At 38.4% G+C, this 15,170-nt stretch overlaps 1 protein-coding gene across 1 annotated transcript in view; it reads right to left on the bottom strand.

The window, feature by feature from the left end:
* LOC127528033 (deoxycytidylate deaminase-like) overlaps window positions 1-15,170 on the bottom strand; it is a 329,736-nt gene that overhangs the window by 187,753 nt on the left and 126,813 nt on the right. The gene's annotated exons all lie outside the window — the stretch shown is intronic.

The raw sequence follows: 15,170 nt of genomic DNA, 5'->3' as shown, positions 1-15,170 counted from the left end.
ACTGTAAAATTAATAAAGTTGGTCATTCTCTTCTAAATAGCACTTTTTAAACCAGAAACAATAACACAAACATAACATTTTATTATCATGATGATTTTCTTTTAGCAAGGTCATCAAATTTCTCAATTTGGACAAAAATGAAAATTTCCATCTCCCACTGAGATGCATAAACAAACAAGGCTCTCAGAAACATAAAACACATTTTTTCCAAAAAAAAAAAATCTTTTCATTGTTTCCAGTTTAGATCAAACTACCATAAAATCGAGTTTTTCTTTTTCAATCCACCAACTGTCCCAGGAGTCAAGAAAGGTTCAATAGATCTTGCAATGAAACAAAATGCATTAGAATATGTTTTTATTTTCTTCTTCCAAAACTCAGTTTTGTTTGGCTGATCATATTCCTCTAAGTCCTCTAACTCCCTTAAGCAGGTGCTGGGCATCCCACTGCCTCAGAGAAATTTCTTCTCTGAAAGGATGGATTAGAGGAGCTCAAAGCTCCCCACAGTGAGCATCTCTCATGTTTTGGCTTATCATATTCAAGCAGTGCCAGTTCTCCCATTTCCTTTAAAACACCCATCTGCATGCATGGCATAATTTCAAAGAAGGTAATAAATGCACGCGCACACATACACACACTTAACTTTTAAACGTCGGAGAGAAAAAACTGTTAAAAATCACCTAAAAAATTGTCCTTATATTTTTAAAATAACAATAGGACTTAATTAAACTGTCAATATTCACATTTAAATCTTATATCATAACGTTTTTATTCAAATGACAGTTTGTAACACATATGTCAAGTGCCTAGTTATGAACTGGAGGATTTGTTTATATATTTATAACATTTCCATATTTATCAATGCAGTTAGTGTTGATAGGTAAACCTCATGGTCTGCCAATCAGAATATCTCAAATAGGAGATCAAATTAGAAAATATGTTGAAAGGGCACACAAAACTCCACGGGAAATTCATGCCTCATTGTTTTGCTGAAAGGTATATCAAGATCATTTCTTGTTTTGAACTGAAATTGATCACATTTTATTATTTCTTATAGATATTTTCTTCTAGCTGGGATGAAAAGGAAACAGTATATTGCTAAAAGCATAATGCAAAAAGCAGGACGTGACAAGCAAAATACAAACTCGGTCACATTTACATGCCGATAAATTCCATTATAAATAAACGTGACTACAGATGTCTCCATTCATCTGCTGATATATTTCTATCTTTCTCTTTAACACTAGGATCCCTGAAGCCTAGGAAAAAAACTCTTAATCCCGGGCCACCTTAAATTCCTTCGCACCTCTCCATTAGCGTCCCTTGTTTTGTAAATGTGTCGATCAGCACAAGCAGCCTGCTATCCCATCCCCCAACGGCTGCAGCTTAACTCGGCAAAAAGTTCTCCCAGCTCAAGGCTCTTTCTCTATGTGTGAGGTGCCTATGTACAGGGTAAATAATATATTGTGTAATAATAATTCCTATCATCCTACATTTACATAGATTGTTGTAGAAACAGAACACACATGAAATGCATGTGTTCCAAATAATGATATATTATTTACGCTATACAACTCAAGATATTTCATACCCAAATAAAGAGCCTTGAGCTGGGAGAACTTTTTGCCCGATTACGAGATTACGAGTTTTTTCATAGGCTTCAGGGATTCTAGTGTTCCAAGTTCAAGTTCAAATGTATTGTTACGGGTATACACTATAATTAAATTCAAATACATCTCCTGCAGATTACTGACATTAGTGTATAATATAGGCAAAGAATGCAATACAGTAAATGCAACATCATGCAATGAATACAGGAATCACTTAAACACTCAACCAGTTTTGAGAATGCATATCTGGTTAATGACCTGTGGGTAAAAACAGTCCTTGACTCTAGTGCTAAAGAATGTGAATTTCCCATTGGGATTAATAAAGTATCTATCTATCTATCTATCTATCTATCTATCTATCTATCTATCTATCTATCTATCTATCTATCTATCTATCTATCTATCTATCTATCTATCTATCTATCTATCTATCTATCTAGTGGTGCAAGTACTAAAGATCTTGAATCACTTTCCAGAATGGGCAAGGGAGAAAAATGATGGTGCAAGATGGCCAAAGTCTTTATTACTACTGTTTAACATTCTAAGTAAGCGTAACATGTATTTCACTGTCCTGGACAGTAGCCAGATATGTGCACAAAGTATTCTACTCAAATTTCAGCAATGTGAAATGTGCTGTGATCCTAGGCTAAGCAGATTCCAACCGGCTATCCTTCTATGAGAAACCCTGTGTGCCATAATTTTGAGGACAGGTTTTAAAAACTCAAGGTGACCAATTAGCTGGCATTTTCAATGACATAATGCCTTACTGAAAGAATCCAAGGTTAGCATTTGTTTCAAAAGCAAAATTATCTCTGAGCCACAATGACAAATATCATCTGCCTGAATGATTACAGAGTGACTTTATTACCATTGTAATGAAATGCTTTAAGAGTCTGATACAACATTTTAAACATAACGTTTCAGAGAAGATGTTGCACCACTGGTTTATAGGCTGTCAAAACGACTCCATAGAGGATGCCACACCCCTTGAAATTCAGAAACAGGGATGGATAAATCATGAAACGCTACAGACACTTGCATGGGAAGCACTTTGCTCTTGCAATAATAGTAAGTGTTAAAAGCATTATGTTAATCCAGGATAGTAAAAAGTGATCTAATTTAGATGAGGACTTTGCTTTGTAATCTGCATTAGCATGATAAGTGCCCATTGTAATTAATGCTCATCTAATGTAACAGGGGTGTGGAAATCAAATTTTTTTCTACTTGTCCACGGACAAGTAAACTAAGAAAATCCACTTGTCCGCCAGTTAAATTCACTTGTCCATAAACAAATAACAAAAGTGAAAAATAGTTTATTTTTTCTGATCTCTTTTTTGATACCAAAACTGCCTTCCATTTTAAAACTTAAAACAGTTCTTTCAGGGAATAGTATTTTGCCACCTTGCTCTAGAACATTATATAAAAGATTCCCTTATCATTTTAACTCACTAATAAACAATGCCTTCATTATAGCTACACTAGTTCTGTTTCACATACTACAGTTACAGTGAAGATTTTTATAGATATTTCATAACCTTTGGAAACCATTAGAATGTTTTCTTCTTTATTTTTAATAAACTGACAGTGCGAAACCAACATGTTTTATATGAAATATTCGCTAATCAAAAACGATCTATTGACAGCTCATCAAAATTGATGTTGTCACGCAATAAATTTCTTAACTCCTCAATATATCACAACCTACACGAAACTGCAAATTTCAGGAAAGATTAACTGCCTAACAAGCTTTGTTATGTGGTGAAAACAATTGTATTGTAAGTAAAATGACTGCATTTTTATGTAGAAACAATGAATTTTATCAATCTTCTTCTATAATACGCTACCGTGGTTGTTCATTTGTCTGTCAAGGATTTTAAATCACTTGTAGCTCACAAACCATTTCACCTTTTGACTTGAAATTTGGTACACATACAGTATACTACGTGAAGTCTACTATCCGCTTTTGGGGTGATGATTTGTATTACTCTTTATTTTTATTTTATTTTATTTTATTGTTGAATCAACTCTCGGCAGGCGCCGCAGGGCGGCGCATGCGTATGGGAGCCGTTCTCATTCCCCACCACCTTCGCTAATCATTCTTGAGGCAGATTGAAGACTTAAGTGCCAGTTTAAGTGAAAAATTAAAGAAAACGTACTAAGTAATTGCAACACAAAAACTAACTTAATCAGTTTTAACGCGAAAAGATGCCAACGAAAGAAGAGAAGCAGCGGGCCGCTACGGTGGAGAAAAAAAGAGCTGCTCAGGAAGCAGCAAGCGCATCAACCTCTGAGCAAATGAATGGTAAACGTACAGAGAAAGAGGATGAAAACTAGGAATGCTCAAGTCAAGTGTATTCACTGCATGTTATCGTGCAGCACGCCGTTACTGGTAATATATAAAAGTTATTGATTATAATGAAAAATTAGCAGATTTCATCATATTGTCGGCATTAAAAAAATGACCGCATCTCCAAGCATGTAAGTATTAGGGTAAAATACTTATGTAAGACCGTAAGAGTGCATCCCCTTTGAAAAATCAGCCGTCATTTTGTAAACAATATTGAAGACCAATTTGAGACATGAAGAACATGCCTAAGTAGACTGTTTCCACACAAAGTAAGTACCCAAATGTTTAAAATGTGAAAGTAGTGGTAAAATGTGCCCTGCACAGCACATATAATATTTTTCTCCAGAAAATTGCACTTGTCCACGGACAACTGAAACCAGAAAAACACGCTTGTCCGACGGTCAATTTACCCGTGTCGGACGAGTCGGGCGTTGGATTTCCGCACCCCTGTGTAAGCACAAATGGGTTTAGCAGCTTTGATGCATTTTGCAAAACTGTATTTATTAAACCAAAAACAAAAATATAAATAACCATAAAACAAAAAAGAACCCAACCAAACTTATCCCAGTCAAAGCCAAGGGGTAAATATTTTGGTGAAATACAGATGCTACAGAAGAAGAGAGTTAACACTAGAATTACCAAAGCCTATGAAAAAACCTCTCCGTCTGCGTCTTTTGTGTTGTAAATGTGTCGATCAACAGAAGCAGCAAGCAGCCTGCTATCCCATTCCCCCACCCACCGCCACAGTTCAATTTGCAAAGAAGGTTCTCAGTGCTCAGTGTTTATCTTGGTGTGAAGTGCAGGAGTTATAGAGGGTAAATATATCGTCATTGGAATACATACATTTCATGTTTGTTCCATGACTACAACAATCTATATAAGCACATTGTTAAAACAGAAATATTTTTCAAGTTTTAGTAATAATTGACAAAATGTAGACATGAAATGTATAATGTGTGAAGACTGAAGTCCAAATATCAAACATACACTTTCACAAAACGTACAAGTATAACAAAACAAGTGTGCTTTTATTCCAGAATATAACTGAAGAAAAAGAACAAATAACTTGCGTTAGGGTGTGACACATGCACCTATTACAACCACTTTTGTGGTGTAGCGGTAAGGACTACTGACTCGTAATCAAGACACTCGTGGTTCAATCCTGGACGCCTCTGTTTTCAGTAGTGAGCTGCTCTTATTCTTACTATTACAGTGATCCCTCGCTATATCGCGCTTCGCCTTTCGCGGCTTCACTCCTTCGCGGATTTTATATGTAAGCATATTTAAATATATATCGCGGATTTTTTGCTGGTTCGCGGATTTCTGCGGACAATGGGTCTTTTAATTTCTGGTACATGCTTCCTCAGTTGGTTTGCCCAGTTGATTTCATACAAGGGACGCTATTGGCAGATGGCTGAGAAGCTAGATTGCTTACTCTTCTCTCTCTCTTGCCCTGACTTTCTCTGATCCCGACGTATGGGGATTGAGCAGGGGGGCTGTTCGCACACCTAGACGATACGGACGCTCGTCTAAAAATGCTGAAAGATTATCTTCACGTTGCTATCTTTTGTGCAGCTGCTTCCTGAAACGACATGCTGCACGGTGCTTCGCATACTTAAAAGCTCGAAGGGCACGTATTGATTTTTGACTGAAAAACAAACTCTGTCTCTCTCTATCTCTCTCTCTCCCTGCTCCTGACGGAGGGGGTGTGAGCTGCCGTCTTCAACAGCTTTGTGCCGTGGTGCTTCGCATACTTAAAAGCCAAACAGCCCTATTGATTTGTTTGCTAGAGATTGTTTTCTCTATCTATGTGACATTCTGTGCTCCTGACACGCACTCCTTTGAAGAGGAAGATATGTTTGCATTCTTTTAATTGTGAGACAGAACTGTCATCTCTGTCTTGTCATGGAGCACAGTTTAAACTTTTGAAAAAGAGACAAATGTTTGTTTGCAGTGTTTGAATAATGTTCCTGTCTCTCTACAACCTCCTGTGTTTCTGCGCAAATCTGTGACCCAAGCATGACAATATAAAAATAACCATATAAACATATGGTTTCTACTTCACTGATTTTCTTATTTCGCGGGTGGCTCTGGAACGCAACCCCCGCGATGGAGGAGGGATTACTGTATAGAATAAAAACATACATCTAATTTGAGTCTGCAACAGCCGGTGTACATTTATGGTACATGTAAAGGTTAGCTTTGTTTTTTTTAATTCAGTTTTATTCTCTGTCATGTTCACGCTCACCTCGATCCAACACTGCTGTTTTCAAATAAAGACGTGCTATAACAGAGGTGAACTCAGATGAGGGTTCTACATTGAAGAAAGAGAACAGAAGCCCTCCCTGCAAGAAATGTCCACTCACATATAAGAACAACGGAGCTGCACCAGGCGTAAAGGCGAAAGATGGCACCGTTTGGATGCAGCAACAGGTCAGGCGTCATCCTGCCAGTCAGTATGCCTCACACCTGTCCTTCAAAGGAAAAGCACGGCTTACAGAGCTCGCCAAGGTATCATGCAAAGTCAAGGTATCATAACCAAACGTTAAGTGGTTATGTTTTGTGATGGTCTTTATATAAAAAAAAACATTTATATTATGCTTGGATCACAAAGTTGCACAGATACACTCAGGACATTCTAGAGACGAAAACTTTATTCAGACAATTCAAACAAATTTAAGTCTCTTTCAGGAGTGTACCGGGCTCCGTGTATACCCGGAAGGCACAGCTCCATCTCTCAATTAAAAGAATAGAAAATATTCCTCTTCATAGGGGCGCACCTCGGTGAGCCCCAACAGGAGCTGAGTGGCAAGGGGGGGAGAAAGACAAGGCAGTGATACCAAAGGACAGCTGCAGTACAGGCTTTTAAACGTTCGAAGCACCGGACGAGATGCAGAACATGCGGCATTGCAGCAGCAACAAGCCTGCAGCTGATCTAGCAAAGAGGAGGTAAAAAACTGCATTTGTCTCCCATTGAATCACCGTTTAAGAAGGGATTTCGGAGGAGCAACCACGTCTCCTTGGGGGTGTGTTCAGCCTGTTCACAATATGTTACTTATACAAATGCCAGACTGAATGGGATTTATCCTTGATTTATTTACTTATCTTCCTATAACGTAAAGTCACAAATAGACTGCAGAACTTCCTCTGTTTGATCGACACGGGCATGGTGACACAGTATATGTGTATTGAAGTGACTTTAGCTGCAGGTGGAAGCTCCTATCGCACCCTACAAAACTATGTTTGATCTTATTCAAGAAAAGATCCCAGTCGCCCCACAGGAGAAAGACTTTCCAAGACTAAGGTCATAAAGCTTATGAAACCATTTCTGGACAAAGGCAGAACCATAACAACAGTTGCATGGAGCTTCCACCTGCAGCTAAAGTCACTTCAGTACACATATAATTTGTGAGCATGCCTATGTCAATTTTGGTAATTCTAGTGTTAAAGGACCATGATCAAGCCACAACAGCAAAAATAAAAAAAAGAGCAATTGATAACAGAAAAATAAAGTCAAGGTGTTATATAGCAAACCACAATTTAAACAATTGACCAGCAGTGATCTAAGTTTGAAAGAAATTGCTGGAGGCATCATAAATCACTGCTGCAGATAATTCAAGATATATTAAACAGAAGAAGTATGACTGCCAATTGTCCACAGTAACACGCTAAGGTGCCTTCCAATAGGAATAGGCTAGAATATATATGGATTCCAAGATACTAACACAGAATAATTGACATTGAGGAAGCTTAAATGCAAGCATTGAGAGATCTAAAACAAACAGTGTATTTGAGGCAACAGAGGAATATTTAAAGAAAGAAAAGAAGATAGTAAGTGGCATAACTGGGTCCTAAAGGAAAAGACAAAAGCATTGCCAGACAATGTGGAGAAAAGTGCCAGGTAAACCAATGGAACATAATTGACAAAGAGGATCGGGAATGAGGCCCATCAAACAAAATGTACTATAAGTTTATGCAGAATTCTGAATTGCATATGCAGACAGTCGGGATTCCTGTAAGAAACTAATAATGGAGAAAACAGTGGCCCTTTAGGGAATGGGGAAGACAAGAGAAAGGTCTCTGAAACTAGGAGAAATCAAGGGGAAAGGTTTGTAAGATGCTTTACAAAGTAACAAGCAGAGTGAAAAACTCTATTTTGTTCTTTATCTCCCAAGAAAAACAACTAAGTACACTGAGTGATTTGGCAGAGAAAATAGAATCTCCACATGTTCTGAGAACTGATCAGAGCAGTAGGTAGAAAAAGAAAGTTGAACTAGGAAAATTAAAATGTCATTGTAAAGACTGGAACGTCATGAGTCCTCAATTAGCAAACAAAGCCTACAAAACCTATTGGTCCAATTATACTGCCATAAACAGGAGTGGCCACTTACTTGAGAGGGTAGGGTTATGAAATATGGGAGTGAGAGAATGCTACTTTCCAGGGCATGCTAAAGCAACTTTTCCACATGGTGGCAGATGTTGTTGATGGAATATGACAAGACAGGTTCCAAGGTAGGTTTGGTGGTTTTAGACTTTAGGGAGGTGAACTGAATACCCTGCAGGGAAAGTGGGGAAGTAAGGGTGGATTGTGCGGGGACCACAGAGGAGAGTGCAAAAGAGGACACATGGTCATGACCAAATAGGGCAGAGTGTGAAAGCTCTGTAGTATAATTCTTCAAAGTATCAGCACTCAATCTGTCTGTGACTAGAGTTGAAAGCTTACGGTTTACTCTCTTGACATTCCACAGGAACCTTGAAAGCAGTGACCTGATTTCAGGCTAATATCAAGAAAGAAGGGAAGTGGAAGAATAGAACTTATGATGTTAAAATGAGATACCATATTCATGTTGATTATTGCCTAATAAAACTAATGAAAGAAAACGTTTTGACCCGTAATTAATAGATGCTCTCGCATCAGAAAAGATGGCATATCTGAGATTGAGGCAGTAATGTTTACTCCTATACACTTTAGACAGATAGATACAGAGATTACATAAGGCAGGGAGGTTTGATGGCACATGTCATTAAAACACCTGAACAGTTCTAAGAAGCAAGAGATATCAGATGAGGCATTACCAAAGTAAAGAAGGACATCCTCAGCATATAAGGGTATTATATGACTGGCGTCTGAAACTGTAACTGTGTTTAAAAGATGGGAATATCCGATGCCAGTTTCAGGTGGTTCAAGAGATACGTTGAAGAGTAAGGGTGACAAAGGACAACACTGCCTAGATCCTCTACTAATGAGGAAGAAGTGTGAGGTATTTGAATTAGACAGAAGGCCTACAGAGGGGGAGAGTAAAGAGTGTTGATCAAATTTTCAAAGCCCAAACCAAAGCCAATCTGTCCATGACTTGCCATAAGAGTTTCCAATTCATGCAGTTAAAGGCCTGCTTGGCATCAAAGAAAAGAAGGGCAGCAGCAATAGAATCACTGATACTGAGAAGTCTATGCAGTCTGTTATCTGAAGTAGGACTGATTAACATACTAATGACTTTCCATAAGTGATGGGCCAGAACATCTATATAATAAAAGCCCAGCGCGGTGTCTGTGTCCGGGTTCCTTTTGGCTGTATACCCGCCCCGTAGAAACGTGGTGTATGCAGGTTATGAGGTGTGACGCTAATTAACGCCCGTACTACAACAGATTATATTGTTGATATACTATTAACTATTTACAGGGATCAACTCTTTTGGGGAAGTTCATAACAAAAAAAAAATAAAATAAAATTATAAATAACATTTACACTTTGCTACATGTGCACTTCAGTATTTCGAGCCCCGTGTCTGAGTCTGTACGGAGGAGACCTTATCGAACAATGCCGAAACAAAAGGCAACTGAACCTGCTCCTGCGAGAGGACACATTACAGCGTGATCACGAAGCAAAGAGGCAAAGGCGTGCCAGTCGCTCGCAAGAAACGGACACTCAGCATTCACACAGATTAGCTCAATGACGCGTCTCTGCCGCACAACGAAAGGCAACTGAAACCTCTACAGAGAGATAAGACAGATTACGCCGTGATCGCTAAAGAAAGATGCAAAAGCGTGCCAATGAGACACCCGACGAGAGGTCCTTACAATTGCAAAACAACCATAATAGACAAACTCCTACAGAGAGAGAGGACACATTACGCCGTGATCGCGAAAGAAAGAGGCAAAAGCGTGCCAATGAGACACCCGACGACAGGTCCTTACGATTGCAAAACAACCATAATATACAGAAATGTACGGTCTCCCAAGAAACTCCGAGTGAACGCTCTCACCGTTCTCGCTCGCAACAAACTGACACTCACCACTCACAGACATTACCGCAACGACGCGTCTCCACTCCTCTTCCTTACAACCATTTACACAATGTATACAGTTCTGATTAGTCTGCGTCCCACACTTCGTGAATCATGGGTTTTGTTTTGAAATTTTCTTTCCCATGCAAAAATCAAATGCGGTGTGATTAAGGACCCAGTTCACGAATGCCAGGCGCGTTTAAACAGGGAGTCTTTCAACTGTGGTCATCCAATGCGCAGCGTAGCGCGCGCCAAGTCACTAGTCAATTTATAATTTTGTGTTTGAGTTAATGAGAGATATGGGCCTGTAACTCTGACATAGTGCTTGGTCCTTACCTTGCTTTAAAAGGAGACTGTTTTGTCCGTTTTACCTGCATTTATTATGAGGAGTGATTAGAACATGAGAAAGACATTAAAAAGTAAAGGGCAGAACAAGAAAAACAAAGACAAGCTAAAATGTTGAATGAGAAGTGACAGCAAGAACCACAAAGAGAGCTAAATGTAAGGGTCTGAATGTCTGATTAACAAAGGCAACAAGGCATACAAAGAAAGGGATAGAAAAGCTGTAATGTCTGATAAACAAAGTCAACAAGAAGCACAAGGAACAGATAATTACAATCCGACAGTTAATGACCGGTCTCCATACATACAAATATAAAGGTATTCATGTCCAATCAACAAATGCAACAAGAAGCACAGAGGGACACAAGGGCCGCAATATGCAATGAGCAAAGGCAATAAGAAGCATAAAGAAGGTAAATCGATCCAATCCAGCACTGACTGGACTCCATATTTTCTTTTTTTTTCTTTTATTTATTAATTTTACTGTAATCATTCCATACAAATAGATCAAATTATACAAAAAAGAATTGAAGACAAATCAAACCCCACCCTTGAGAAGGAGAGCATGGCCAAAGGATAATTGCTTACGGCTTTTTAATAGGGCAAAAATAAACAAAAGAAAGGAATATATATATATATATATATATATATATATATATATATATATATATATATATATATATATATATATAAATAAATGGAAAAGGGAAAGAAATGCGGAGATAATTATTTCTTCTTATTCTAAAATATCATTGATTAGATCCTGCCAGGTTTTGAAAAAATTTTGTACAGATCCTCTAACTGAGAATTTGATTTTTTCCAGTTTCAAATAATATAAAACATCGGTTTCCCACTGACTTATCAGAGGAGAGTTAGGATTCTTCCAATTTAACAAAATAAGTCTGCATGCCAAAAGTGTAGTGAATGCAATCACAGTTTGCTTGCCCTTCTCCACTTCAAGTCCGTCTGGAAGAACACCGAACACGGCTGTTAATGGGTTAGGAGGGATTGTGATACCAAGGCTGTCTGAAAGGCACTTAAAAATTTTGGTCCAAAATGATGTTAATTTGGTGCATGCCCAAAACATGTGACCCAGTGAGGCAGGAGCTTGGTTGCAGCATTCGCTGGATGGATCTTGCCCTGGAAACATTTTGGACAGTTTTAAGCGAGACAGATGAGCTCGATATATAATTTTTAGTTGAATAATTCTATGCTTTGCGCATATGAATCTCGAGTGAATTCTCTGCAATGCTACCTTCCACTCCTTTTCTGATATATTAATTAAGAGATCTTTTTCCATTGTCCTCTTGGATCTTTGAAAGGAAGGGACTCTAATAGAATTTTATATAATGCAGAAATGGTGTCTAATTCCTCGAAATTGAGCAGTATTTTTTCCAGCATGGTGGAGGGTACGAGATGAGGAAAATCGGGCAGTTTCTGTTTAACAAAGTTTCTAATTTGAAGATAGTGAAAGAAATGCGTAGCTGGGAGGTTGAATTTGGAATGTACGTAATTGTTCAAAGGATGTAAAGATATTGTCTATATAAAGATCTCTGAGCAATTTAATCCCAAATCTTTTCCAGGTATTAAAAACTGGATATGTTTGCGAGGGTTGAAAGAGGTGGTTCTCCTGCAGGGGTGCCACAGATAAAAGATTTTCCATCTTAAATTGCTTTCTAAATTGGTTCCATATTCTGAGTGAGTAAAGCACAATTGGGTTATTAGTATATTTGCAATAACTTGCATTTATTGGAGCGCAGAGCAAGGAGTATAAAGAAGTACTACAGGATTTTACTTCTACTGTGGGCCAAGCCTGTGTATGTTCATTTATTTGTGTCCAGGTTTTTATGGCTTGTATGTTTGCTGCCCAGTAATAAAACTGAAAATTAGGTAAAGCCATGCAACCTTCTGCCTGAGGTCTTAGGAAGGATATTCATCTTAACAACGTTAATTCTTCCGGCTAGAGTGAGATGAAGGGTTGACCATCTATGCAAGTCTTGCTTAATTTTGTTGATAAAGAGCTTTATGTTTACTTATGATATTTACACCTAGGTATTTAAACGGATCTGCTATGGTAAAAGGTAGGGTGTCCAATCTAATATTATATGCTTGTGAATTTACTGGAAAGAGTATACTTTTATTCAGATTAATTCTGAGACCAAATATCTTTTGAAATTCTGTAAGTGCTGTTAAAACTGCAGGCACAGTGTTTTCTGGGTCTGATATATATAAAACCATATCATCTGCATATAGAGAAATTTTCTGTTCCAGTCCTTCTCTGATAATCCCCTTTATCTGATAAGAATTTCAACAGTGAACCGCCAGTGGTTCAATGGCGATTGCAAACAGCAGTGGTGACAAGGGGCATCCTTGTCTGGTGCCACATTCTAGCTTAAAGTAGTCTGAACAAATGTTGTTAATACAAACTGAAGCTTCTGGATTGGTATACAGTAGTTTGATCCATGCACAAATATTCGGGCCAAACCCAAATTTCTCCAATGCAGTGAAAAGGTAGTTCCATTCAATCATATCAAATGTTTATTCTGCATCTAATGATAATAATATCTCTGGGGTGTTTCACTTTGCTGGTGAATATATTACATTAAACAGGCGTCAGAGATTGGAAGATAAGTGTCGGCCTTTAATAAATCCAGATTGATCCTGTGATATTACCGGGGGCAGCACTCTCTCCATCCTTCTAGCTATAATTTTTGAGAGTATCTTAAACATCATTATTCAGGAGTGAAATTGGTCTGTATGATGTACATTGTAACAAGTCCTTATTTTGTTTAGGAAAGACGTTGACTAATGCTTGACGAAAAGTTTGAGGTAGAATTTGATTGTCTCTGGCTTCTGTAAATGTTGCCAATATGAGGGGAGCTAGCTGAGTGGAGAATTTCTTATAAAATTCTACGAGGTAACCATCAGGGCCTGCTGATTTCCCGCTTTGAAGTGACTTTATAACATCTAGTAATTCTAATAGGGTCAGAGGTTTATCCAGTTCCTCAGCACTTAAAGCATCTATTTGTGGTGTCTGTAATGTATCCAGAAATGCATTTGATTGTGTGTTGTCTTCTTTGAACTCAGTAGAATATAAGATTTTATAATAAATATAAATGTGTGCATTATATTTTTATGGTCAATGATTTCTTCTCCATTCGTGTTGGTGATTACTGGGATTGCATTGCAAACTTCCTGCTTGTGGATTTGTTGAGCTAAAAGCTTATTAGCTTTCTCTTCATGTTCATAGTAATGATGTCTTGACTTATAAATAAGTTGTTCAGTTTCTTTAGTTGTGAAGATGTTGAGTTCTGTATGCAGAGCCTGCCTTTTCCTATGAAGAGCTTCACTTGGACGCCTGGCTTGTTCTTCATCTATTTTAGTAATTTTGCTTCTTAGCTCTGACGCTTTCTTGGTTTCCAATTTATTTCTATAAAACATAAATATATAGTGTCCAAGTAAAGAAAAGGATGAATAATTATAATACCAGTCTCTTTCCCATGCCATGAGAGAATACGGCTCCTTATTGACTTTCAAAAGAGTGTCAGGAACAGCCACTTTCAGTTTGGCGGGATACAAGAGGCTGTATATGATATCGGCTTTCTGTAGCAGCTTTTTAACCCTTTAACCGCCAACTCCCTAAATATTCCCCACGCCGGGCGAAATCTGAACAATTTTCGTTTTTTTACTTTTTTACATTTATTCAAACAGTATTTACCACTAAATGTTGTGCAAGTTCAAGAAATGGGCAAACGCATAATAAAACACAAAAATGTACATTTTCTCAGGCTTCTGGATTTAGTGTCTACTACAAAACGGAACAGTCAAAAGCTATCGAAGTAGTTCGGTCAATCATAGTTTCATTCCCAATATTTGAGTTTGCTGTGCCACAGGCCAAAGCAGGGAACTGCACAAAGTCCTGGATTGCTGGGACACTTTGAGCAGAAGGTCTTGACGTCTCTACGCTGACCCTTCTTTGAACATACACGACAGTGTGCCTGTGCTTGGTCCAAGTTGTTGTTGGTTCGAGTTTGTCCAGAAAGTGACGTTCTGTGAGCCTCACCACTGCCTGTACTCTATCTGCATGTTGTTCCTCACCAGAGAAAATGAAGTCTGCAATGACGTCATGTTCAAACTGCAGAAATGTTTTTGTGCCTCCATTTTTCTGGTACAGAATGTCAGCATTCAGCATTGCCATTTGGAGCAGATGAACTGATAACTTTTTATACCACTTCATAGTTTTTCTTGCAGCCGAATAGGGTTCCAATACTTGGTACTGCTTGTCAACAGCACCCATGTTGCTGTTATATTCAATGATGCATTGTGGCTTGTAACGGACATCAGTAGGTGATGGGCATCCTCTTCTGCGGGGAGCCTCCTGCACAGACTCATTGTGCTGAGTTGTTAGCATGTGAACATCTTTCTTGTCTCGAAATTTCAGGCACAGCAATGGGCTACTGCGGTATGCAATGTGCTGACCCGGTGCTGGCGCTGAATTGCGAACTTCTGGAGGGACCTTGTTAGAACGAATTGTGCCACATGCTGTAGTTTTACAATGATGAAGGTAATGGAACAGCCTACAACTGGAGT

Source organism: Erpetoichthys calabaricus, chromosome 5 (genome assembly GCF_900747795.2).
Source record: "Erpetoichthys calabaricus chromosome 5, fErpCal1.3, whole genome shotgun sequence".
Classification (NCBI taxonomy): domain Eukaryota; kingdom Metazoa; phylum Chordata; class Cladistia; order Polypteriformes; family Polypteridae; genus Erpetoichthys; species Erpetoichthys calabaricus.
This window is presented reverse-complemented; position numbering and strand designations above follow the sequence as displayed.